The sequence below is a fragment of the Garra rufa genome, chromosome 21, assembly GCF_049309525.1.
Source record: "Garra rufa chromosome 21, GarRuf1.0, whole genome shotgun sequence".
NCBI classification, from domain to species: domain Eukaryota; kingdom Metazoa; phylum Chordata; class Actinopteri; order Cypriniformes; family Cyprinidae; genus Garra; species Garra rufa.
In genome coordinates, this window is record NC_133381.1 from 56,283 (window position 1) to 80,000 (window position 23,718).

The 23,718-nt window shown below is 45.6% G+C and overlaps 37 non-coding genes across 37 annotated transcripts; 4 read left to right on the plus strand and 33 right to left on the minus strand.

Annotated features, from left to right (window-relative positions):
• Positions 1 to 4,303: 4,303 nt before the first annotated feature.
• Positions 4,304 to 4,375, minus strand: trnaq-cug (transfer RNA glutamine (anticodon CUG)). Its single transcript has one exon. It is a non-coding gene; the product is annotated as a tRNA-Gln (tRNA).
• Positions 4,376 to 4,489: 114 nt separating this feature from the next.
• On the minus strand, positions 4,490 to 4,561 carry trnaq-uug (transfer RNA glutamine (anticodon UUG)). The gene has a single exon. It is a non-coding gene; the product is annotated as a tRNA-Gln (tRNA).
• Positions 4,562 to 4,697: 136 nt separating this feature from the next.
• Positions 4,698 to 4,770, minus strand: trnaf-gaa (transfer RNA phenylalanine (anticodon GAA)). Its single transcript has one exon. It is a non-coding gene; the product is annotated as a tRNA-Phe (tRNA).
• Positions 4,771 to 4,866: 96 nt separating this feature from the next.
• Positions 4,867 to 4,940, minus strand: trnai-aau (transfer RNA isoleucine (anticodon AAU)). Its single transcript has one exon. It is a non-coding gene; the product is annotated as a tRNA-Ile (tRNA).
• Positions 4,941 to 5,037: 97 nt separating this feature from the next.
• trnap-ugg (transfer RNA proline (anticodon UGG)) lies at positions 5,038 to 5,109 on the minus strand. Its single transcript has one exon. It is a non-coding gene; the product is annotated as a tRNA-Pro (tRNA).
• A 529-nt stretch (positions 5,110 to 5,638) lies between these two features.
• Positions 5,639 to 5,711, plus strand: trnaa-agc (transfer RNA alanine (anticodon AGC)). The gene has a single exon. It is a non-coding gene; the product is annotated as a tRNA-Ala (tRNA).
• Positions 5,712 to 5,866: 155 nt separating this feature from the next.
• Positions 5,867 to 5,938, minus strand: trnaq-uug (transfer RNA glutamine (anticodon UUG)). The gene has a single exon. It is a non-coding gene; the product is annotated as a tRNA-Gln (tRNA).
• A 136-nt stretch (positions 5,939 to 6,074) lies between these two features.
• Positions 6,075 to 6,147, minus strand: trnaf-gaa (transfer RNA phenylalanine (anticodon GAA)). Its single transcript has one exon. It is a non-coding gene; the product is annotated as a tRNA-Phe (tRNA).
• A 96-nt stretch (positions 6,148 to 6,243) lies between these two features.
• On the minus strand, positions 6,244 to 6,317 carry trnai-aau (transfer RNA isoleucine (anticodon AAU)). The gene has a single exon. It is a non-coding gene; the product is annotated as a tRNA-Ile (tRNA).
• A 97-nt stretch (positions 6,318 to 6,414) lies between these two features.
• On the minus strand, positions 6,415 to 6,486 carry trnap-ugg (transfer RNA proline (anticodon UGG)). Its single transcript has one exon. It is a non-coding gene; the product is annotated as a tRNA-Pro (tRNA).
• Positions 6,487 to 7,015: 529 nt separating this feature from the next.
• Positions 7,016 to 7,088, plus strand: trnaa-agc (transfer RNA alanine (anticodon AGC)). Its single transcript has one exon. It is a non-coding gene; the product is annotated as a tRNA-Ala (tRNA).
• A 154-nt stretch (positions 7,089 to 7,242) lies between these two features.
• On the minus strand, positions 7,243 to 7,314 carry trnaq-cug (transfer RNA glutamine (anticodon CUG)). Its single transcript has one exon. It is a non-coding gene; the product is annotated as a tRNA-Gln (tRNA).
• Positions 7,315 to 7,428: 114 nt separating this feature from the next.
• Positions 7,429 to 7,500, minus strand: trnaq-uug (transfer RNA glutamine (anticodon UUG)). Its single transcript has one exon. It is a non-coding gene; the product is annotated as a tRNA-Gln (tRNA).
• A 136-nt stretch (positions 7,501 to 7,636) lies between these two features.
• Positions 7,637 to 7,709, minus strand: trnaf-gaa (transfer RNA phenylalanine (anticodon GAA)). The gene has a single exon. It is a non-coding gene; the product is annotated as a tRNA-Phe (tRNA).
• A 96-nt stretch (positions 7,710 to 7,805) lies between these two features.
• Positions 7,806 to 7,879, minus strand: trnai-aau (transfer RNA isoleucine (anticodon AAU)). The gene has a single exon. It is a non-coding gene; the product is annotated as a tRNA-Ile (tRNA).
• A 97-nt stretch (positions 7,880 to 7,976) lies between these two features.
• Positions 7,977 to 8,048, minus strand: trnap-ugg (transfer RNA proline (anticodon UGG)). The gene has a single exon. It is a non-coding gene; the product is annotated as a tRNA-Pro (tRNA).
• Positions 8,049 to 8,577: 529 nt separating this feature from the next.
• On the plus strand, positions 8,578 to 8,650 carry trnaa-agc (transfer RNA alanine (anticodon AGC)). Its single transcript has one exon. It is a non-coding gene; the product is annotated as a tRNA-Ala (tRNA).
• A 154-nt stretch (positions 8,651 to 8,804) lies between these two features.
• On the minus strand, positions 8,805 to 8,876 carry trnaq-cug (transfer RNA glutamine (anticodon CUG)). The gene has a single exon. It is a non-coding gene; the product is annotated as a tRNA-Gln (tRNA).
• A 136-nt stretch (positions 8,877 to 9,012) lies between these two features.
• Positions 9,013 to 9,085, minus strand: trnaf-gaa (transfer RNA phenylalanine (anticodon GAA)). Its single transcript has one exon. It is a non-coding gene; the product is annotated as a tRNA-Phe (tRNA).
• Positions 9,086 to 9,181: 96 nt separating this feature from the next.
• trnai-aau (transfer RNA isoleucine (anticodon AAU)) lies at positions 9,182 to 9,255 on the minus strand. The gene has a single exon. It is a non-coding gene; the product is annotated as a tRNA-Ile (tRNA).
• A 97-nt stretch (positions 9,256 to 9,352) lies between these two features.
• trnap-ugg (transfer RNA proline (anticodon UGG)) lies at positions 9,353 to 9,424 on the minus strand. Its single transcript has one exon. It is a non-coding gene; the product is annotated as a tRNA-Pro (tRNA).
• Positions 9,425 to 19,651: 10,227 nt separating this feature from the next.
• On the minus strand, positions 19,652 to 19,723 carry trnaq-cug (transfer RNA glutamine (anticodon CUG)). The gene has a single exon. It is a non-coding gene; the product is annotated as a tRNA-Gln (tRNA).
• A 114-nt stretch (positions 19,724 to 19,837) lies between these two features.
• Positions 19,838 to 19,909, minus strand: trnaq-uug (transfer RNA glutamine (anticodon UUG)). Its single transcript has one exon. It is a non-coding gene; the product is annotated as a tRNA-Gln (tRNA).
• Positions 19,910 to 20,038: 129 nt separating this feature from the next.
• On the minus strand, positions 20,039 to 20,111 carry trnaf-gaa (transfer RNA phenylalanine (anticodon GAA)). Its single transcript has one exon. It is a non-coding gene; the product is annotated as a tRNA-Phe (tRNA).
• Positions 20,112 to 20,207: 96 nt separating this feature from the next.
• Positions 20,208 to 20,281, minus strand: trnai-aau (transfer RNA isoleucine (anticodon AAU)). The gene has a single exon. It is a non-coding gene; the product is annotated as a tRNA-Ile (tRNA).
• A 97-nt stretch (positions 20,282 to 20,378) lies between these two features.
• trnap-ugg (transfer RNA proline (anticodon UGG)) lies at positions 20,379 to 20,450 on the minus strand. Its single transcript has one exon. It is a non-coding gene; the product is annotated as a tRNA-Pro (tRNA).
• A 529-nt stretch (positions 20,451 to 20,979) lies between these two features.
• On the plus strand, positions 20,980 to 21,052 carry trnaa-agc (transfer RNA alanine (anticodon AGC)). The gene has a single exon. It is a non-coding gene; the product is annotated as a tRNA-Ala (tRNA).
• Positions 21,053 to 21,206: 154 nt separating this feature from the next.
• On the minus strand, positions 21,207 to 21,278 carry trnaq-cug (transfer RNA glutamine (anticodon CUG)). Its single transcript has one exon. It is a non-coding gene; the product is annotated as a tRNA-Gln (tRNA).
• Positions 21,279 to 21,392: 114 nt separating this feature from the next.
• Positions 21,393 to 21,464, minus strand: trnaq-uug (transfer RNA glutamine (anticodon UUG)). The gene has a single exon. It is a non-coding gene; the product is annotated as a tRNA-Gln (tRNA).
• A 136-nt stretch (positions 21,465 to 21,600) lies between these two features.
• Positions 21,601 to 21,673, minus strand: trnaf-gaa (transfer RNA phenylalanine (anticodon GAA)). Its single transcript has one exon. It is a non-coding gene; the product is annotated as a tRNA-Phe (tRNA).
• Positions 21,674 to 21,769: 96 nt separating this feature from the next.
• On the minus strand, positions 21,770 to 21,843 carry trnai-aau (transfer RNA isoleucine (anticodon AAU)). The gene has a single exon. It is a non-coding gene; the product is annotated as a tRNA-Ile (tRNA).
• A 97-nt stretch (positions 21,844 to 21,940) lies between these two features.
• On the minus strand, positions 21,941 to 22,012 carry trnap-ugg (transfer RNA proline (anticodon UGG)). Its single transcript has one exon. It is a non-coding gene; the product is annotated as a tRNA-Pro (tRNA).
• Positions 22,013 to 22,655: 643 nt separating this feature from the next.
• On the minus strand, positions 22,656 to 22,727 carry trnaq-cug (transfer RNA glutamine (anticodon CUG)). The gene has a single exon. It is a non-coding gene; the product is annotated as a tRNA-Gln (tRNA).
• A 114-nt stretch (positions 22,728 to 22,841) lies between these two features.
• Positions 22,842 to 22,913, minus strand: trnaq-uug (transfer RNA glutamine (anticodon UUG)). The gene has a single exon. It is a non-coding gene; the product is annotated as a tRNA-Gln (tRNA).
• Positions 22,914 to 23,049: 136 nt separating this feature from the next.
• On the minus strand, positions 23,050 to 23,122 carry trnaf-gaa (transfer RNA phenylalanine (anticodon GAA)). The gene has a single exon. It is a non-coding gene; the product is annotated as a tRNA-Phe (tRNA).
• Positions 23,123 to 23,215: 93 nt separating this feature from the next.
• Positions 23,216 to 23,292, minus strand: trnai-aau (transfer RNA isoleucine (anticodon AAU)). The gene has a single exon. It is a non-coding gene; the product is annotated as a tRNA-Ile (tRNA).
• Positions 23,293 to 23,389: 97 nt separating this feature from the next.
• trnap-ugg (transfer RNA proline (anticodon UGG)) lies at positions 23,390 to 23,461 on the minus strand. The gene has a single exon. It is a non-coding gene; the product is annotated as a tRNA-Pro (tRNA).
• Positions 23,462 to 23,718: the final 257 nt, after the last annotated feature.

Genomic DNA, 23,718 nt, shown 5'->3' on the forward strand with positions numbered 1-23,718 from the left:
GTCGATGTCCAAAACCTTGCGCACGGTGCGGTAAAGTCCTGCTGCTGTTAGCCTGTGCTTACCACAGTCTGGGCGAACACAGACAAGAGGAAATAACCACATCTTCAGCGGCATCCACAAGAAAAGGGGCCGACAGAAGAAGAGGTCTGGTGAGGCGGGTGGCTGACTGTTAATTAAAGGGGGCTGAGGAGGATACCACCAAAGCTTCAGTTGGGACACTAGTTCTGGCTTGCCGGTTCGTGGGTTGGCCTTAAATAGTGTGTTCCGGATCCACTCATGCTGGAAAGGTGGAAGATGATCTTTCCAGTGGCCTGGGAGCTCAGCTGGTGGCTGATGATGTGGAGGATCTGGTGTTTTTGCTGTTTCCGCCAATGGAGACGGACCGGCACAGGCCTCTGAGTAAACAGTAACAAAAACAAAATAAGGATGGTATAAGGTTGGATTTGATAGAACTACGCCATAAATGCAGCCCACAAACAGCCTGCGAAGCAGTAATTTTGGAGGAGTGTTAATAATCGTTTTGAATATATTAAGGCATAACAGTGAAGAAAATGGTACTAGTGTTAAGAAGCAAAGAACACAGCGTACACTTTATTGATGTAAGAAAAATGGAATTAGTACAGTTCTTTGAGGATGAGAATCTGTTGTGATTAAGTAAGGAAAATGAGGTGTGATGAATTCAGTAATGATGCGCACAGACATGAAGCATGCACACATATACAATAAGGAAAAACTGTTCTTCTCATCATAAGAACAATGACTCTCCACCATCCTGTCTGCTCAGGGGGAGCTAAAGAGTGAGTGAGAGAGAATAGCAAGCAGTGTGAGAAAGTTATCTAGTGATTGTTTAACAACGGATAAGTTTAGAAACGCAAATAAATACACTGACACCTTTGGACATCCTTAACCTTTTGAAGAAATCCCACTTGAGGCATGATGTGACATAATTCTGTATTGTAAACAAAAATATTAAAAAAAATTGATTTTTATTTTTAATGCTTCCCATTGTATTTTCACAAAACATTCTTATAACATTTGTATTGGTGTCATATGCCACACCTGTATTCAGCTGTGCTTCACATTGTGATGCAGCAAATACCAGCTCCTCATCATCATCTTCAGCAGTGGAAACGGAAGTGCCTGGAGCACAAATGTTACAACTATTACTGTGACCAATACACAGAGACAAGTGTATGTAAGGTGGTGCTTACGTACATGTAACGAAAAGCTGTCTTCGGGCCAAAGTTTCTGCTGCTGGAGAAGGTAAAGTAGACTGCACTAATGGATCTGGAAACAGCAAGTGGACAGGTTTGCCATAACAATAAATGAATACGTGTACAATTTCTGTAGGGAAAACGTAATATTCACACTCCTACTCACAGTGTTTAACTGGTGACACGAGTTTTTTCGCCAGCTGTGAAGGAGACAAATGTTTGCCATGCGCCAACAGCGCTTTCACAGTGGCGGTCCGCTGTACACCAGTTCGGATGGCTGCAGGTGGAGGTGCAGAGGTACTGGAGGCTGCGGCTGGAGGTACAGAGGCACTGGAGGTTGCAGGTGGACGTGCAGGACGTACACTGGTGCCCACAGCAGAAGCCTGCCTTTTCAGGACATATGTCTTGAAAATGGCCATGTTGGTGTTTGGCCTGGCATCGGCCTTAACCAGGTACCTGATGAGGGCTTGGGCCTCCTTGCTTTGGTCCTCATAAACTTCCTTCATGGACCGGCCCTGGAAGTCACCAAACTCCACCATCAAGCAGCCCTGGTCTCCAGATGCTCGGGCTTCTGCTTGCATTTCCTGCTTCCTCTCATACTTCTCCACTTCTTCAGCCATCTCTCTGATATGAGAAGTGTACTGTAGGAAGAGCTGTTTATTTTCGGACAGGGGGGTTGTCTGTGCTGTCTCCTTGGAAATGCTGAGCACCAAATACACTGCGTACCCCAGAGAGTTTTCCAGGAGCCATCTAAATCTCTGGCCCTGGTACTTCCCAAACTGAAGTTTGCAGTGAGCCAGTACTAAAAACTGGTCACTGGGGTCTCCACCGTTTGTGCTGACAAAAGAACGGGACTCTGCCAGCACCTGCTCCTTGGGTTTGGCCCTTCCCGACTCCATATTTTCAAGGCGCTTCGCCTCCTCCGATGGCGCCATGAGGAGCCGGCACGATGTTGCCGATTGGCGGCGAAAAAAGGGGTAAGCGTACATTTTCTGTAATGAAGATCAGAAAGAGACTATTACCTCTAGCAAACTGAAAGATACCTGTATGTTAAGTGTGTAATGATAATTTAACAAGCTACATGTAAACCATATTACTGTGGTAATAAACATGGACAGGAATCTGATATATGTACAAACATATGTAAAGTCAAATATGAAGTCTGAAATTTCCTTCTAGTAATAATTCTAGGCTCGGAGGAGGTCACTAGTATTATTACCAAATATAAGTAATATATATAAGCAGAGCTGGGTAGTAACTGATTACATGTTATTTCATCTGAATTACATAATCAGAATCCAAAAATTAAGTACCTGTATTTAGATTAAAAAATATATATATTTTAAAATATTCCGAATCAGACTAAAGTTACTTTTTTTATGCATTATATGATTTTATTTTATTTTATTTACACAATGACATTAAATTATTCCTAACTGATATATACTTCCTAATTCCTCTTTTTGATCTTTTAAATTTCTTTTCTAAAACAGCCTACTGCTTATATTCATAAAAAAAAGTCTTCCAGTTTTGTGGACACTCACACAAAGACCAGTCACTAGTCAGGTGGAGATACAGCATTTGACCACTGATTTACAAAAATCATTTCAGGTTTGCATAAAGTGTTTCAACATTGCATCAACTACTGATAAACACATACATTTTTATTTGAAAGATCACACTGTAGATATTTTTAACCACCTTCAACAAAGGCTTTTGTCTTTCAAACACATTATCATGCACACATTTTAACTAATATATTTAATTAACATACTTAAATTGAATATTTTAATAATTATCACATTTTCATGTTCATTGGTCCTCTGATGAGGTTATGGTCACAAGACATGCAGGTAAACAAAAAGAATATATATCATTTTTGTGCATTTTTAATTGATTTTAAAATGATTTACTTTAATTTATTATTTTTATGGTTTAATTAATTAGTAGTTTTTTTATTTAACTCCCTGCAGTTATTTCACAAACATGTGTTAAATGCACTTAGTGTTGTTAATAACAACAAATACAATCTATTTTCTTATTCTTTTTTTCAAGATTACCCTGTTTAAATCAATGTGATAAACAAGTTAGGTCAAAAGTAATCTAAAAGTAACGTAAAAGTAGTCTGACTAACTTATATTACCTAAAATGTGTAATGTAACTGTTAATGGTTTAAATAACTAACTACAATTTGTCTTGTAACTTGGAATTAGTAACGAATTAACTTACAGTCATTACAGTTACAGTAAGTAAGTTACCCAGCTCTCTGTCTCTCTACATATATAAGTAAATAAATATTTTAATATTAGTATTCTTTTCTTCGCACACAATACACACATAGTAATGTAGGCTAATTAGGACTGTCGATGATTTTAACCTATCTGATCAGTAGCGACATGTTTTGTTCTGTATTTATCATTTAAAAAGTTACAGGTTCGCAAATACTTCAGAAAACGTGTGCTATACATGCATTGGCACGTTCTATTTTCCAAAAATACACACTATTTATGAACAAATAACGATATTAAATTATATTTAAAAATTAAGTACACCTTAGCCTTACCTATTGCAAAGATCGATGACAATAATAAACGGTCGCAGCGATTGGTCAAAAGTGAGCCACGGGAGAGTAACGCGATTGGTCAAAAGTGAGCCACGGGAGAGAAACGCGATTGGTCAAAAGTAAGCCCCAGAGAGAAACCCGATTGATCAAAAGTAAGCCCCAGAGAGAAACGCGATTGGTCAAAAGTAAGCCCAGGAGAGAAACGTGATTGGTCAAAAGTAAGCCCAGGAGAGAAACGTGATTGGTCAAAAGTAAGCCCAGGAAAGAAACGCGATTGGCTCATGTGGGCTTACTTTGGGCTTACTTTGGCTCAATCGGTGGGATGCAGTAGGCGCAAGCGAGAGGTAGCGGGATCGATGCCCGCATTCTCCAAAGGGCTCCTGCCCTTTTACGCGCACGTCCCCAAGGAGACAGACTGCGCTTTTTGCGGTGCGAAACGTACCCTCGCAGTTGCGTGAGCCTTTGGGGCCCACTGCTGTCAAAAGAATTTCTCAGAACGGGCCCTGCGCACATTCGTGGCAAAAGCAGGTCCCACCGAGATTTGAACTCGGATCGCTGGATTCAGAGTCCAGAGTGCTAACCATTACACCATGGAACCTTGACGAGAGAGGCCGCTGCTCAGAGGAAAGCAAAGAAGAAGTCGCTTACGGCTCACCAGCAACAAAAATAAAGTTGAGCCTTTTTTGTTTTTATCTGCCGCAAGAAGGCACGTAGGTTCCACCGAGATTTGAACTCGGATCGCTGGATTCAAAGTCCAGAGTGCTAACCGTTACACCATGGAACCACGAGCGCCTCTTTGACAGCTGACCTGGAGGTAGATAGTGTTGCGGCTAGGGGGAACCAGTCAGAGCGAGGGGTTGTATCCCAGTGAGTTTTGGTCACTGGCCACCCTCGACCAAAAGACAAAAGAAAGCTGCATCTGCCGAAACCCGGGATTGAACCAGGGACCTTTAGATCTTCAGTCTAACGCTCTCCCAACTGAGCTATTTCGGCCACATCCACCTAGGGTTTGGTCTGCAGGGGTTTACGTGACACCACCCGTCGCTTTGAGAGAAGAGCAGAGACGAGCTAACAGAGAACAAAAGACGTTGGCCCGTACGGGGATCGAACCCGCGACATTGGCGTTATTAGCACCACGCTCTAACCAACTGAGCTAACCGGCCTGGCTCCGGCCAGACGTCTGCCCAATTTCCCCAAAGTTTGCTGACTGCTCGTGGGCCCCTTAGCAGGCAGAAAAGCTTCAGGACCAAGCCTGACCACGGGCTCGTCCGGGATTTGAACCCGGGACCTCTCGCACCCAAAGCGAGAATCATACCCCTAGACCAACGAGCCACGCCCACGCAGCTGGCGCACCGCTGCCTGCCCTCGAGCGACGCTCTTCACGTGGCTTTGAATGCAGGGAGCATCCGGAAGTCTGCGCTTGTGGCAAAAAGCACCTCGATTTCTGAGAAACTTGTTTCTGCCCTGCTCTACTCACCCTGTTACGGTCCTCAGGGGTGCAGACTTACTTGACCGCAACAGTCACTTCTGATACAGGATCACAATCTTGTGAAAGCCAAGTGGATCGTTTGTAATAAAGCAACAACAACAACAAAGCCCAAAAAACAACATTAAAAACACTGAATGAAACAAGCAAGCATTAGAAGAAATGAGTCTAAAAACAAACAAGTTGGCGGCGATCATAATAACCAAAAGCAAAGAAGACAAATAGCAACAACAAAAGAAAGAAAAAATTAACTGCAATGGAAGAAATGACACACCTCGAGACAAGGTCAAAGGCAAAGGAATGAAAGTGGGCCTTTGAATGGATTCAATAATGGTGGTGGACCTAACAGGGAGAAGATTCTGCCTTCTGCGGCCAGGGGAATTAGCTCAAATGGTAGAGCGCTCGCTTAGCATGCGAGAGGTAGCGGGATCGATGCCCGCATTCTCCAAAGGGCTCCTGCCCTTTTGACGCGCAGGTCCCCAAGGAGACAGACTGCGCTTTTTGCGGTGCGAAACGTACCCTCGCAGTTGCGTGAGCCTTTGGGGCCCACTGCTGTCAAAAGAATTTCTCAGAACGGGCCCTGCGCACATTCGTGGCAAAAGCAGGTCCCACCGAGATTTGAACTCGGATCGCTGGATTCAAAGTCCAGAGTGCTAACCGTTACACCATGGAACCACGAGCGCCTCTTTGACAGCTGACCTGGAGGTAGATAGTGTTGCGGCTAGGGGGAACCAGTCAGAGCGAGGGGTTGTATCCCAGTGAGTTTTGGTCACTGGCCACCCTCGACCAAAAGACAAAAGAAAGCTGCATCTGCCGAAACCCGGGATTGAACCAGGGACCTTTAGATCTTCAGTCTAACGGTCTCCCAACTGAGCTATTTCGGCCACATCCCCCTAGGGTTTGGTCTGCAGGGGTTTACGTGACACCACCCGTCGCTTTGAGAGAAGAGCAGAGACGAGCTAACAGAGAACAAAAGACGTTGGCCCGTACGGGGATCGAAGCCGCGACCTTGGCGTTATTAGCACCACGCTCTAACCAACTGAGCTAACCGGCCTGGCTCCGGCCAGATGTCTGCCCAATTTCCCCAAAATTTGCTGACTGCTCGTGGGCCCCTTAGCAGGCAGAAAAGCTTCAGGACCAAGCCTGACCACGGGCTCGTCCGGGATTTGAACCCGGGACCTCTCGCACCCAAAGCGAGAATCATACCCCTAGACCAACGAGCCACGCTCACGCAGCTGGCGCACCGCCGCCTGCCCTCGAGCGACGCTCTTCACGTGGCTTTGAATGCAGGGAGCATCCGGAAGTCTGCACTTGTGGCAAAAAGCACCTCGATTTCTGAGAAACTTGTTTCTGCCCTGCTCTACTCACCCTGTTACGGTCCTCAGGGGTGCAGACTTACTTGACCGCAACAGTCACTTCTGATACAGGATCACAATCTTGTGAAAGCCAAGTGGATCGTTTGTAATAAAGCAACAACAACAAGAAAGCCCAAAAAACAACATTAAAAACACTGAATGAAACAAGCAAGCATTAGAAGAAATGAGTCTAAAAACAAACAAGTTGGCGGCGATCATAATAACCAAAAGCAAAGAAGACAAATAGCAACAACAAAAGAAAGAAAAAATTAACTGCAATGGAAGAAATGACACACCTCGAGACAAGGTCAAAGGCAAAGGAATGAAAGTGGGCCTTTGAATGGATTCAATAATGGTGGTGGACCTAACAGGGAGAAGATTCTGCCTTCTGCGGCCAGGGGAATTAGCTCAAATGGTAGAGCGCTCGCTTAGCATGCGAGAGGTAGCGGGATCGATGCCCGCATTCTCCAAAGGGCTCCTGCCCTTTTACGCGCACGTCCCCAAGGAGACAGACTGCGCTTTTTGCGGTGCGAAACGTACCCTCGCAGTTGCGTGAGCCTTTGGGGCCCACTGCTGTCAAAAGGATTTCTCAGAACGGGCCCTGCGCACATTCGTGGCAAAAGCAGGTCCAACCGAGATTTTAACTCGGATCGCTGGATTCAGAGTCCAGAGTGCTAACCATTACACCATGGAACCTTGACGAGAGAAGCCGCTGCTCAGAGGAAAGCAAAGAAGAAGTCGCTTACGGCTCACCAGCAACAAAAATAAAGTTGAGTCTTTTTTGTTTTTATCTGCCGCAAGAAGGCACGTAGGTTCCACCGAGATTTGAACTCGGATCGCTGGATTCAAAGTCCAGAGTGCTAACCGTTACACCATGGAACCACGAGCGCCTCTTTGACAGCTGACCTGGAGGTAGATAGTGTTGCGGCTAGGGGGAACCAGTCAGAGCGAGGGGTTGTATCCCAGTGAGTTTTGGTCACTGGCCACCCTCGACCAAAAGACAAAAGAAAGCTGCATCTGCCGAAACCCGGGATTGAACCAGGGACCTTTAGATCTTCAGTCTAACGCTCTCCCAACTGAGCTATTTCGGCCACATCCACCTAGGGTTTGGTCTGCAGGGGTTTACGTGACACCACCCGTCGCTTTGAGAGAAGAGCAGAGACGAGCTAACAGAGAACAAAAGACGTTGGCCCGTACGGGGATCGAACCCGCGACCTTGGCGTTATTAGCACCTCGCTCTAACCAACTGAGCTAACCGGCCTGGCTCCGGCCAGACGTCTGCCCAATTTCCCCAAAGTTTGCTGACTGCTCGTGGGCCCCTTAGCAGGCAGAAAAGCTTCAGGACCAAGCCTGACCACGGGCTCGTCCGGGATTTGAACCCGGGACCTCTCGCACCCAAAGCGAGAATCATACCCCTAGACCAACGAGCCACGCCCACGCAGCTGGCGCACCGCCGCCTGCCCTCGAGCAACGCTCTTCACGTGGCTTTGAATGCAGGGAGCATCCGGAAGTCTGCGCTTGTGGCAAAAAGCACCTCGATTTCTGAGAAACTTGTTTCTGCCCTGCTCTACTCACCCTGTTACGGTCCTCAGGGGTGCAGACTTACTTGACCGCAACAGTCACTTCTGATACAGGATCACAATCTTGTGAAAGCCAAGTGGATCGTTTGTAATAAAGCAACAACAACAACAAAGCCCAAAAAACAACATTAAAAACACTGAATGAAACAAGCAAGCATTAGAAGAAATGAGTCTAAAAACAAACAAGTTGGCGGCGATCATAATAACCAAAAGCAAAGAAGACAAATAGCAACAACAAAAGAAAGAAAAAATTAACTGCAATGGAAGAAATGACACACCTCGAGACAAGGTCAAAGGCAAAGGAATGAAAGTGGGCCTTTGAATGGATTCAATAATGGTGGTGGACCTAACAGGGAGAAGATTCTGCCTTCTGCGGCCAGGGGAATTAGCTCAAATGGTAGAGCGCTCGCTTAGCATGCGAGAGGTAGCGGGATCGATGCCCGCATTCTCCAAAAGGCTCCTGCCCTTTTACGCGCACGTCCCCAAGGAGACAGACTGCGCTTTTTGCGGTGCGAAACGTACCCTCGCAGTTGCGTGAGCCTTTGGGGCCCACTGCTGTCAAAAGAATTTCTCAGAACGGGCCCTGCGCACATTCGTGGCAAAAGCAGGTCCCACCGAGATTTGAACGCGGATCGCTGGATTCAGAGTCCAGAGTGCTAACCATTACACCATGGAACCACGAGCGCCTCTTTGACAGCTGACCTGGAGGTAGATAGTGTTGCGGCTAGGGGGAACCAGTCAGAGCGAGGGGTTGTATCCCAGTGAGTTTTGGTCACTGGCCACCCTCGACCAAAAGACAAAAGAAAGCTGCATCTGCCAAAACCCGGGATTGAACCAGGGACCTTTAGATCTTCAGTCTAACGCTCTCCCAACTGAGCTATTTCAGCCACATCCACCTAGGGTTTGGTCTGCAGGGGTTTACGTGACACCACCCGTCGCTTTGAGAGAAGAGCAGAGACGAGCTAACAGAGAACAAAAGACGTTGGCCCGTACGGGGATCGAACCCGCGACCTTGGCGTTATTAGCACCACGCTCTAACCAACTGAGCTAACCGGCCTGGCTCCGGCCAGACGTCTGCCCAATTTCCCCAAAGTTTGCTGACTGCTCGTGGGCCCCTTAGCAGGCAGAAAAGCTTCAGGACCAAGCCTGACCACGGGCTCGTCCGGGATTTGAACCCGGGACCTCTCGCACCCAAAGCGAGAATCATACCCCTAGACCAACGAGCCACGCCCATGCAGCTGGCGCACCGCCGCCTGCCCTCGAGCGACGCTCTTCACGTGGCTTTGAATGCAGGGAGCATCCGGAAGTCTGCGCTTGTGGCAAAAAGCACCTCGATTTCTGAGAAACTTGTTTCTGCCCTGCTCTACTCACCCTGTTACGGTCCTCAGGGGTGCAGACTTACTTGACCGCAACAGTCACTTCTGATACAGGATCACAATCTTGTGAAAGCCAAGTGGATCGTTTGTAATAAAGCAACAACAACAAGAAAGCCCAAAAAACAACATTAAAAACACTGAATGAAACAAGCAAGCATTAGAAGAAATGAGTCTAAAAACAAACAAGTTGGCGGCGATCATAATAACCAAAAGCAAAGAAGACAAATAGCAACAACAAAAGAAAGAAAAAATTAACTGCAATGGAAGAAATGACACACCTCGAGACAAGGTCAAAGGCAAAGGAATGAAAGTGGGCCTTTGAATGGATTCAATAATGGTGGTGGACCTAACAGGGAGAAGATTCTGCCTTCTGCGGCCAGGGGAATTAGCTCAAATGGTAGAGCGCTCGCTGCGCAAAAGAAGGAGCCCAATCTTTGAGCCCCCCCTCGCAAGCGAAAAAGACGCGAAAACGCAAGTGTGCCGACAAGTTTCCCCTGCAACAATATTCGGGCTATATTCTTATGCGGTATGGATGAGTTTTAGTTACATGTGAAACACGTCACCCTCGGCGGGCTGGATTCGAACCCGCGGTCTGCGCGACTGAGTCGAAGTCCCGTTCTGAATCAAATGATTCGCGAATCGCGAAACTTGATCCGGTTGGACTGATTCCAAACAGTGAATCATCACGTTGACACTTTACGTCGTATTAAAAACACGCCCCATCCCACCTTGTTTTTATTTTATTTTTATTTTTTTTTACAAATCTCGCCCTAGACATAACATTATATTGATTGATATTTATTAATTTGTGTATGTTATTTTTAAAAGGCATATTACATGTTTATGTTTATGGTTAAATACGCGATCCGATTGGAGCGAATCGTCACGTTGACAGTTTCCGTCGTCTTAAAACACGCCCCCATCCTCACCTGCTTTTTCCACAAATCGGTCCCTAGACATATCAATATGTTGACTGATATTTATTATTTTGTGAAAATAATTGTTTGGTAAATATGTATAAACATGTATGTATATGATATATGTTTATGGTTAAATAAAACGAATTAAAATGTTTCAGTAGTTGATTTTATGTTTTATGTTAATCATGTTTATAATATTTTTAAAAGGCATATTACATGTTTATGTTTAAATTAATGAATAAAATGTTTTCTCAAAGATTATTATTATTATTTTTTTTGTATATGTGGGACATGATTTGATGGATATCATTTATCAGATTTAATTTATCTGATCAAAAGACACTTTAAATGTTCAAATGTAAAATATTTAATTTAAATGAACATAATATACATACACATAATGTATACAGAAAAGATATAATTTATTGAGGAGGATACAGTATTGAGGGGTATACAGGACAATATGAAAAAGTGGGCCCATGTAATATATATAAATATATACAAAAAAAAGACATTTATTATATTTATTGAGGGGTATACAGGACAATATGAAGGAGTGGGCCCATGTAATAAAAACAAAATATATACAGGAACGATATTATTTATTGAGGAACATACCAGAAAATATGGAAGAATGGGCCCATGTAATATAAACAAAATATATACAGTAAAAGATATTTATTAAGGAAGATACCGGAAAATGTGAAAGAGTGGGCCCGTGTAAAATACAAAATATATACAGAAAATAAATTATTTATTGAGGAGGATACCGAACAGTATGAAAGAGTGGGCACATGTAAACAAAATATATTCAGAAAAGATTGTCTTTATTGAGGAGGTTTATGTAGCTGGCGCTGTTCTGCCAACCAGTCATCGAAAGATTTTCCATTTGAGGCACTTGGGCAAAATGTGGCATTGCCATATCGACTATGGCCGAACTCTTTAGTTTTGGGCTGCCCACATTTGCTGCATCTGTTAAAAGTAACCCCTCGCACATACTTTCTCTTGTGGACGCCGCTTTCCTCCTCCAGGGCCCGTCGGCGCCTGTTCCTCTGGGTGTAACGGGACACAGGAGCATCAGACGCAGGAGCAGGTGGAGCTGGGCCTGCACTCGATGTTGAAGCACCAGAAGAGGGGATCACCACTGACACAGTCATGTCCGGGTTAAGGACTAGTGTGCCTAACAATGACCCAGGTGCTGAAATGGGCTGCACAACTCCTGATGCTGTGGGGGCAGGTGCAATGGGGCACTGTGTGGTGGTGGTAGCAGCGGGCCGTCGACCTGGTCGCAGGATCGGAGCCTGTCCTTCCCGATTTGGCGGAAGGATAAATGGATGTTTTGGCCCTGATGTCGATGGTGCTTCATCCAATTTTTCCCTCGGCAGAGGAAGCTGCGTATCGGCCACAGCAATTGGGTCAGGTGAAGTCAGTCCCTGAGCGAGGACACTCATTTCCTGATTCTTCTGCCGCCGCTGAAACCTGACAATAAATTACTTGTATTATAAATATGTTTTAAGAAGTATTCATTTAATTTGAAGCATATAATGTGCCTTGCTTACCACTGAATGAGTGTCTTCTGGTTTAGCTCAAACAGCTGGATCATGGTTTCATCCATCAGCCTTGGACTGTTAAGCACCAGCTCTCGGATGTGGTGGTAATCGGTGAGGATTTTAGACCACCTGGGGGTGCAAACTCCAGCCTTCTTGGTCGGCGACTTGTGTAAAGCGCACAGCTTGATACAAATTGCCTCAACCAACCGACTGGTGTTGGGCCACTGTGCTGGACCCCCAGGATGTCCAATCAGACACCGTTTAACACTCTCCACACCCGGTGTGACTCCGGTCCGCTTCGGTGCTTTAAAGCGCCCATGTGTCAGCTGAGGCTGATGTCGAGGCTGATAGTTGACCCGCTGTTTGTCAGAGTCAGGGAGAGCTGTCCACAGCTGGATGACCTCTGTCACCTGCAGGTCAGTGAGGTAAGGAGCCTCACGAAGACCCACTAGGTAACCAGCCAGGTCCTGGACCTTGTCCCACCCAGCGATGCCATCGGGTCCAATGACTGCTCCCTAGTAAATGCAGATTAATATTAATATAAGTGGAATAAAATGGTATTGAAATTAAATAAAGCCCTTTTTTACCTGAAATAAAGTGTTTTACCTGAGCCTCGTTGGAGAGACTACTTCCAGTGTCGGATGGCTGTGACAGCACTGAAGGGGCAGGGGCAAGATGCTGTCCTTCTCCGCCAGATGATGTGGACGGCTCAGCCGGTGATGCCGGGGACTGAGGCAGAGGCAAAGATGAGGGGCTGTTTTTAAGATCACGGCAGGGGTCATCCTCATACAGCACTGGAACTGTGATGTCCTCCGTGATCTCTTTATCAAACCCCTCATCTTGCAGGTCCTGGTCATCAACTGCCTCCACCAGCCTGTCTTCCTCCTCTGGGTTCTGGAGCACTGGAGTCAGTGTTTTGCCAGTCTGGCTGTAAAGGTACTCCATTCCCAGCAATTCACCTACAAGAATAAAATGGGAAAAAAGAAAGTGTTCTTAACATTTTGTCTAATACATTAAAGGCTAAATAGATAAAATAGTACAATATATGAATGTGATCTCCCTGTTCATCTATGAATTTTTTTGTTTTGCAAAAATAATTCAAATGATCTATAAAAAAACAAAAACATGAATTAATGAATTTCTTGCCTGTATATGCTCCAGGAGGGCGATAGCGCTCATCCCAGGGCTTCCCGAAGACAGCTTGGCTAAGCCGGTCCACAGCCTCCCTCATGGCACAGCCATATGTCCGGATGGAGGATGCTCCTTTTATGGCGTCTTCCATCCGGTCATCATTCCAACGCATCAAGCCCTCAAGGAGATACGCTTGAAAATGCGCATCACTGGCACTGGTTCCTAAAAATTAAATAAACAAAAAAGTTTTGTACTTCACATGAGGTGCTATGAGGTAACTGGTTACATGTAATAGAGTTACATAATTACAATACAATTACACAACACATGCATGTATATATTTAAGAAAAATATATGTATATATATTAAATATATTTATATATAATATAAATTATATGAATAATAAATATATACATGTAATTATTTTCAAAATATATACTTTATGTGTGTGTTTTTATTTATACATAATAAATACATATATTACACATATATTATATAAACAACTTTTGAATGTGAGTAATCGCAATTTAAATTACATTAAAAATTATAGCTACTAGTGACTTGTCAGGCAATACAGCTTTGTTAATGCTTATGACATCAGAAAAGAACTGTAGTATTACTGTAGAGTGTGACATTTATTCATGTGACATTACTTTAAAGTAATGGAAGCAGTTATAGTGCTTATATTTTTGACAAAAAAAATTGTAATCCGTATGTATGTAATACCTGGAATAAAACGGTTTAGGTGGAGGTGGAAAGACTCCAAGGAGGTAGAGCCACGGGCACACCTGTAGCAGCACAGCTCCACACCGCCCTTCTTCAGTGTCCCCTTCTTCATGTACAGCAGAAAGTTCTCTGGGTCTTGGATACACGGAACGTGCTTCCGCTGTTCCTTCCATATCTGCTGGATCCGTTCGTGATTCAGCAGAGGAACTCCCAGAGTGTCCTTCCCGTCCGCACTGTCGAACAGATCAATCAGTGACCCGATCAATCTGGTGGTCTCCTCCACCCCCCTGGTCCTCCTCCGGCAGTGCAGTGCCAACTCTCTCCGGGTAATGCGAGCACTGACCGCCCTTTCTGAGATGTGGCCAGTCCTCTTTGCCGCCAGCTCACCCTCCTTTGCACTGCGAAGTGCAGCCACATCCTCTGGATCCCACTGAAAGATGCACGTGGACAGACGGGCCATGAAGATCCCGTAGAGTGGATGAGCCTCTGTCGTGACACCTGCAGCAAATCGCCGCATGAAATGCCAGATGTCGAGGCGCACTTCAAGCTCGACCCACTCCGAGAACATCATCTTCACCTGACACTGGCCATGCTGACTGCAGCAATCTCTGTCCACGTACATCACTTTTGGGGCTGCCTCTCCTGCGTCCCGGTAGCGCTTCATCAGGCCAGCTGCCATGTGGTCCAGTCCATGTCCCTCGGCGGCTGTAAGCACAGATACGAGGACTTGGCCGTGTTCATTCCCCACATTTGTACACCAGGCAGCTGTACCTGAAGCAGCACCTGCAAGTTTCTTTGTGACCTATTGGGAAAAATAAAAGGGTGACAAAACTGTATTCATTGTGTATGCACATATATCCATATCTGGCAAATTTCTGGATATAAACAGGACTGTGATACCTTTTTAGTGGAGTCCATCTTGAGAACAGAGCCGCGGACAGATGTTATTTTGGCTTTGACCTCATGCAGTCGCCACAGAACATCCCTGGCGTACACGGCTAAGAGCCACTTAGGCTTAGGCAGGGCAGGTAAAAGGGGAGGCTCAGCAAATACAGGAGGCTGCACAAGGGAGGACCTTGTGAACGGTTCGCAGGCAGTCAGGTACTGCAGAACACGCTGTGTCCATGCCTCACTGTGCTGTTCCGTCAGCTTCTTGTACAGCTGAGTCACACTGTTGCCCAGTGTCCTCTCCCTCATCATCCTCAGCACCCGGTTGTCACATGAGTATCTAAGGAAACAACAATATAATCATGAAAATGCTTTGGTTGTAGAAAAAAAACACAGATAAAAGTGCCTAATAATGAATGATTGTCATGAATTACCTGTATGTCAGCAAAGCTGGAAACTGACTGCGGTGGCCCATATCCAGCTGCCCTAAGATGTCCTCGGACCAGGCAGGATACTTCTTTTTGCAGCCTTTGCACTCCAGATACTCAGTGGCAAGGTCATACCACCCGTCGATGTCCAAAACCTTGCGCACGGTGCGGTAAAGTCCTGCTGCTGTTAGCCTGTGCCTACCACAGTCTGGGCGAACACAGACAAGAGGAAATAACCACATCTTCAGCGGCATCCACAAGAAAAGGGGCCGACAGAAGAAGAGGTCTGGTGAGGCGGGTGGCTGACTGTTAATTAAAGGGGGCTGAGGAGGATACCACTAAAGCTTCAGCTGGGACACTAGTTCTGGCTTGCCGGTTCGTGGGTTGGCCTTAAATAGTGTGTTCCGGATCCACTCATGCTGGAAAGGTGGAAGATGATCTTTCCAGTGGCCTGGGAGCTCAGCTGGTGGCTGATGATGTGGAGGATCTGGTGTTTTTGCTGTTTCCGCCAATGGAGACGGACCGGCACAGGCCTCTGAGTAAACAGTAACAAAAACAATATAAGGATGGTATAAGGTTGGATTTGATAGAACTACGCCATAAATGCAGCCCACAAACAGCCTGCGAAGCAGTAATTTTGGAGGAGTGTTAATAATCGTTTTGAATATATTAAGGCATAACAGTGAAGAAAATGGTACTAGTGTTAAGAAGCAAAGAACACAGCGTACACTTTATTGATGTAAGAAAAATGGAATTAGTACAGTTCTTTGAGAATGAGAATCTGTTGTGATTAAGTAAGGAAAATGAGGTGTGATGAATTCAGTAATGATGCCCACAGACATGAAGCATGCACACATATACAATAAGGAAAAACTGTTCTTCTCATCATAAGAACAATGACTCTCCACCATCCTGTCTGCTCAGGGGGAGCTAAAGAGTGAGTGAGTGAGTGAGAATAGCAAGCAGTGTGAGAAAGTTATCTAGTGATTGTTTAACAACGGATAAGTTTAGAAACGCAAATAAATACACTGACACCTTTGGACATCCTTAACCTTTTGAAGAAATCCCACTTGAGGCATGATGTGACATAATTCTGTATTGTAAACAAAAATATTAAAAAAATTTGATTTTTATTTTTAATGCTTCCCATTGTGTTTTCACAAAACATTCTTATAACATTTGTATTTGTGTCATATGCCACACCTGTATTCAGCTGTGCTTCACATTGTGATGCAGCAAATACCAGCTCCTCATCATCATCTTCAGCAGTGGAAACGGAAGTGCCTGGAGCACAAATGTTACAACTATTACTGTGACCAATACACAGAGACAAGTGTATGTAAGGTGGTGCTTACGTACCTGTAGCGAAAAGCTGTCTTCGGGCCAAAGTTTCTGCTGCTGGAGAAGGTAAAGTAGACTGCACTAATGGATCTGGAAACAGCAAGTGGACAGGTTTGCCATAACAATAAATGAATACGTGTACAATTTCTGTAGGGAAAACGTAATATTCACACTCCTACTCACAGTGTTTAACTGGTGACACGAGTTTTTTCGCCAGCTGTGAAGGAGACAAATGTTTGCCATGCGCCAACAGCGCTTTCACAGTGGCGGTCCGCTGTACACCAGTTCGGATGGCTGCAGGTGGAGGTGCAGAGGTACTGGAGGCTGCGGCTGGAGGTACAGAGGCACTGGAGGTTGCAGGTGGACGTGCAGGACGTACACTGGTGCCCACAGCAGAAGCCTGCCTTTTCAGGACATATGTCTTGAAAATGGCCATGTTGGTGTTTGGCCTGGCATCGGCCTTAACCAGGTACCTGATGAGGGCTTGGGCCTCCTTGCTTTGGTCCTCATAAACTTCCTTCATGGACCGGCCCTGGAAGTCACCAAACTCCACCATCAAGCAGCCCTGGTCTCCAGATGCTCGGGCTTCTGCTTGCATTTCCTGCTTCCTCTCATACTTCTCCACTTCTTCAGCCATCTCTCTGATATGAGAAGTGTACTGTAGGAAGAGCTGTTTATTTTCGGACAGGGGGGTTGTCTGCGCTGTCTCCTTGGAAATGCTGAGCACCAAATACACTGCGTACCCCAGAGAGTTTTCCAGGAGCCATCTAAATCTCTGGCCCTGGTACTTCCCAAACTGAAGTTTGCAGTGAGCCAGTACTAAAAACTGGTCACTGGGGTCTCCACCGTTTGTGCTGACAAAAGAACGGGACTCTGCCAGCACCTGCTCCTTGGGTTTGGCCCTTCCCGACTCCATATTTTCAAGGCGCTTCGCCTCCTCCGATGGCGCCATGAGGAGCCGGCACGATGTTGCCGATTGGCGGCGAAAAAAGGGGTAAGCGTACATTTTCTGTAATGAAGATCAGAAAGAGACTATTACCTCTAGCAAACTAAAAGATACCTGTATGTTAAGTGTGTAATGATAATTTAACAAGCTACATGTAAACCATATTACTGTGGTAATAAACATGGACAGGAATCTGATATATGTACAAACATATGTAAAGTCAAATATGAAGTCTGAAATTTCCTTCTAGTAATAATTCTAGGCTCGGAGGAGGTCACTAGTATTATTACCAAATATAAGTAATATATATAAGCAGAGCTGGGTAGTAACTGATTACATGTTATTTCATCTGAATTACATAATCAGAATCCAAAAATTAAGTACCTGTATTTAGATTAAAAAATATATATATTTTAAAATATTCCGAATCAGACTAAAGTTACTTTTTTTATGCATTATATGATTTTATTTTATTTTATTTACACAATGACATTAAATTATTCCTAACTGATATATACTTCCTAATTCCTCTTTTTGATCTTTTAAATTTCTTTTCTAAAACAGCCTACTGCTTATATTCATAAAAAAAAGTCTTCCAGTTTTGTGGACACTCACACAAAGACCAGTCACTAGTCAGGTGGAGATACAGCATTTGACCACTGATTTACAAAAATCATTTCAGGTTTGCATAAAGTGTTTCAACATTGCATCAACTACTGATAAACACATTCATTTTTATTTGAAATATCACACTGTAGATATTTTTAACCACCTTCAACAAAGGCTTTTGTCTTTCAAACACATTATCATGCACACATTTTAACTAATATATTTAATTAACATACTTAAATTGAATATTTTAATAATTATCACATTTTCATGTTCATTGGTCCTCTGATGAGGTTATGGTCACAAGACATGCAGGTAAACAAAAATAATATATATCATTTTTGTGCATTTTTAATTGATTTTAAAATGATTTACTTTAATTTATTATTTTTATGGTTTAATTAATTAGTAGTTTTTTATTTAACTCCCTGCAGTTATTTCACAAACATGTGTTAAATGCACTTAGTGTTGTTAATAACAACAAATACAATCTATTTTCTTATTCTTTTTTTCAAGATTACCCTGTTTAAATCAATGTGATAAACAAGTTAGGTCAAAAGTAATCTAAAAGTAACGTAAAAGTAGTCTGACTAACTTATATTACCTAAAATGTGTAATGTAACTGTTAATGGTTTAAATAACTAACTACAATTTGTCTTGTAACTTGGAATTAGTAACGAATTAACTTACAGTCATTACAGTTGCAGTAAGTAAGTTACCCAGCTCTCTGTCTCTCTACATATATAAGTAAATAAATATTTTAATATTAGTATTCTTTTCTTCGCACACAATACACACATAGTAATGTAGGCTAATTAGGACTGTCGATGATTTTAACCTATCTGATCAGTAGCGACATGTTTTGTTCTGTATTTATCATTTAAAAAGTTACAGGTTCGCAAATACTTCAGAAAACGTGTGATATACATGCATTGGCACGTTCTATTTTCCAAAAATACACACTATTTATGAACAAATAACGATATTAAATTATATTTAAAAATGAAGTACACCTTAGCCTTACCTATTGCAAAGATCGATGACAATAATAAACGGTCGCAGCGATTGGTCAAAAGTGAGCCACGGGAGAGAAACGCGATTGGTCAAAAGTAAGCCCCAGAGAGAAACCCGATTGATCAAAAGTAAGCCCCAGAGAGAAACGCGATTGGTCAAAAGTAAGCCCAGGAGAGAAACGTGATTGGTCAAAAGTAAGCCCAGGAGAGAAACGTGATTGGTCAAAAGTAAGCCCAGGAGAGAAACGTGATTGGTCAAAAGTAAGCCCAGGAAAGAAACGCGATTGGCTCATGTGGGCTTACTTTGGCTCAATCGGTGGGATGCAGTAGGCGCATGCGAGAGGTAGCGGGATCGACGCCCGCATTCTCCAAAGGGCTCCTGCCCTTTTACGCGCACGTCCCCAAGGAGACAGACTGCGCTTTTTGCGGTGCGAAACGTACCCTCGCAGTTGCGTGAGCCTTTGGGGCCCACTGCTGTCAAAAGGATTTCTCAGAACGGGCCCTGCGCACATTCGTGGCAAAAGCAGGTCCCACCGAGATTTGAACTCGGATCGCTGGATTCAGAGTCCAGAGTGCTAACCATTACACCATGGAACCTTGACGAGAGAGGCCGCTGCTCAGATGAAAGCAAAGAAGAAGTCGCTTACGGCTCACCAGCAACAAAAATAAAGTTGAGCCTTTTTTGTTTTTATCTGCCGCAAGAAGGCACGTAGGTTCCACCGAGATTTGAACTCGGATCGCTGGATTCAAAGTCCAGAGTGCTAACCGTTACACCATGGAACCACGAGCGCCTCTTTGACAGCTGACCTGGAGGTAGATAGTGTTGCGGCTAGGGGGAACCAGTCAGAGCGAGGGGTTGTATCCCAGTGAGTTTTGGTCACTGGCCACCCTCGACCAAAAGAAAGCTGCATCTGCCGAAACCCGGGATTGAACCAGGGACCTTTAGATCTTCAGTCTAACGCTCTCCCAACTGAGCTATTTCGGCCACATCCCCCTAGGGTTTGGTCTGCAGGGGTTTACGTGACACCACCCGTCGCTTTGAAAGAAGAGCAGAGACGAGCTAACAGAGAACAAAAGACGTTGGCCCGTACGGGGATCGAACCCACGACCTTGGCGTTATTAGCACCACGCTCTAACCAACTGAGCTAACCGGCCTGGCTCTGGCCAGACGTCTGCCCAATTTCCCCAAAGTTTGCTGACTGCTCGTGGGCCCCTTAGCAGGCAGAAAAGCTTCAGGACCAAGCCTGACCACGGGCTCGTCCGGGATTTGAACCCGGGACCTCTCGCACCCAAAGCGAGAATCATACCCCTAGACCAACGAGCCACGCTCACGCAGCTGGCGCACCGCCGCCTGCCCTCGAGCGACGCTCTTCACGTGGCTTTGAATGCAGGGAGCATCCGGAAGTCTGCGCTTGTGGCAAAAAGCACCTCGATTTCTGAGAAACTTGTTTCTGCCCTGCTCTACTCACCCTGTTACGGTCCTCAGGGGTGCAGACTTACTTGACCGCAACAGTCACTTCTGATACAGGATCACAATCTTGTGAAAGCCAAGTGGATCGTTTGTAATAAAGCAACAACAACAAGAAAGCCCAAAAAACAACATTAAAAACACTGAATGAAACAAGCAAGCATTAGAAGAAATGAGTCTAAAAACAAACAAGTTGGCGGCGATCATAATAACCAAAAGCAAAGAAGACAAATAGCAACAACAAAAGAAAGAAAAAATTAACTGCAATGGAAGAAATGACACACCTCGAGACAAGGTCAAAGGCAAAGGAATGAAAGTGGGCCTTTGAATGGATTCAATAATGGTGGTGGACCTAACAGGGAGAAGATTCTGCCTTCTGCGGCCAGGGGAATTAGCTCAAATGGTAGAGCGCTCGCTTAGCATGCGAGAGGTAGCGGGATCGATGCCCGCATTCTCCAAAGGGCTCCTTCCCTTTTACGCGCACGTCCCCAAGGAGACAGACTGCGCTTTTTGCGGTGCGAAACGTACCCTCGCAGTTGCGTGAGCCTTTGGGGCCCACTGCTGTCAAAAGAATTTCTCAGAACGGGCCCTGCGCACATTCGTGGCAAAAGCAGGTCCCACCGAGATTTGAACTCGGATCGCTGGATTCAGAGTCCAGAGTGCTAACCATTACACCATGGAACCTTGACGAGAGAGGCCGCTGCTCAGAGGAAAACAAAGAAGAAGTCGCTTACGGCTCACCAGCAACAAAAACGAAGTTGAGCTTTTTTTGTTTTTATCTGCCGCAAGAAGGCACGTAGGTTCCACCGAGATTTGAACTCGGATCGCTGGATTCAAAGTCCAGAGTGCTAACCGTTACACCATGGAACCACGAGCGCCTCTTTGACAGCTGACCTGGAGGTAGATAGTGTTGCGGCTAGGGGGAACCAGTCAGAGCGAGGGGTTGTATCCCAGTGAGTTTTGGTCACTGGCCACCCTCGACCAAAAGACAAAAGAAAGCTGCATCTGCCGAAACCCGGGATTGAACCAGGGACCTTTAGATCTTCAGTCTAACGCTCTCCCAACTGAGCTATTTCGGCCACATCCACCTAGGGTTTGGTCTGCAGGGGTTTACGTGACACCACCCGTCGCTTTGAGAGAAGAGCAGAGACGAGCTAACAGAGAACAAAAGACGTTGGCCCGTACGGGGATCGAACCCGCGACCTTGGCGTTATTAGCACCACGCTCTAACCAACTGAGCTAACCGGCCTGGCTTCGGCCAGACATCTGCCCAATTTCCCCAAAGTTTGCTGACTGCTCGTGGGCCCCTTAGCAGGCAGAAAAGCTTCAGGACCAAGCCTGACCACGGGCTCGTCCGGGATTTGAACCCGGGACCTCTCGCACCCAAAGCGAGAATCATACCCCTAGACCAACGAGCCACGCTCACGCAGCTGGCGCACCGCCGCCTGCCCTCGAGCGACGCTCTTCACGTGGCTTTGAATGCAGGGAGCATCCGGAAGTCTGCGCTTGTGGCAAAAAGCACCTCGATTTCTGAGAAACTTGTTTCTGCCCTGCTCTACTCACCCTGTTACGGTCCTCAGGGGTGCAGACTTACTTGACCGCAACAGTCACTTCTGATACAGGATCACAATCTTGTGAAAGCCAAGTGGATCGTTTGTAATAAAGCAACAACAACAAGAAAGCCCAAAAAACAACATTAAAAACACTGAATGAAACAAGCAAGCATTAGAAGAAATGAGTCTAAAAACAAACAAGTTGGCGGCGATCATAATAACCAAAAGCAAAGAAGACAAATAGCAACAACAAAAGAAAGAAAAAATTAACTGCATCTCCAGGGGAATTAGCTCAAATGGTGGAGCGCTCGCTTAGCATGCGAGAGGTAGCGGGATGGATGCCCGCATTCTCCAAAGGGCTCCTGCCCTTTTACGCGCACGTCCCCAAGGAGACAGACTGCGCTTTTTGCGGTGCGAAACGTACCCTCGCAGTTGCGTGAGCCTTTGGGGCCCACTGCTGTCAAAAGAATTTCTCAGAACGGGCCCTGCGCACATTCGTGGCAAAAGCAGGTCCCACCGAGATTTGAACTCGGATCGCTGGATTCAGAGTCCAGAGTGCTAACCATTACACCATGGAACCTTGACGAGAGAGGCCGCTGCTCAGAGGAAAGCAAAGAAGAAGTCGCTTACGGCTCACCAGCAACAAAAATAAAGTTGAGCCTTTTTTGTTTTTATCTGCCGCAAGAAGGCACGTAGGTTCCACCGAGATTTGAACTCGGATCGCTGGATTCAAAGTCCAGAGTGCTAACCGTTACACCATGGAACCACGAGCGCCTCTTTGACAGCTGACCTGGAGGTAGATAGTGTTGCGGCTAGGGGGAACCAGTCAGAGCGAGGGGTTGTATCCCAGTGAGTTTTGGTCACTGGCCACCCTCGACCAAAAGACAAAAGAAAGCTGCATCTGCCGAAACGCGGGATTGAACCAGGGACCTTTAGATCTTCAGTCTAACGCTCTCCCAACTGAGCTATTTCGGCCACATCCCCCTAGGGTTTGGTCTGCAGGGGTTTACGTGACACCACCCGTCGCTTTGAGAGAAGAGCAGAGACGAGCTAACAGAGAACAAAAGACGTCCGCCCGTACGGGGATCGAACCCGCGACCTTGGCGTTATTAGCACCACGCTCTAACCAACTGAGCTAACCGGCCTGGCTCCGGCCAGACGTCTGCCCAATTTCCCCAAAGTTTGCTGACTGCTCGTGGGCCCCTTAGCAGGCAGAAAAGCTTCAGGACCAAGCCTGACCACGGGCTCGTCCGGGATTTGAACCCGGGACCTCTCGCACCCAAAGCGAGAATCATACCCCTAGACCAACGAGCCACGCTCACGCAGCTGGCGCACCGCCGCCTGCCCTCGAGCGACGCTCTTCACGTGGCTTTGAATGCAGGGAGCATCCGGAAGTCTGCGCTTGTGGCAAAAAGCACCTCGATTTCTGAGAAACTTGTTTCTGCCCTGCTCTACTCACCCTGTTACGGTCCTCAGGGGTGCAGACTTACTTGACCGCAACAGTCACTTCTGATACAGGATCACAATCTTGTGAAAGCCAAGTGGATCGTTTGTAATAAAGCAACAACAAC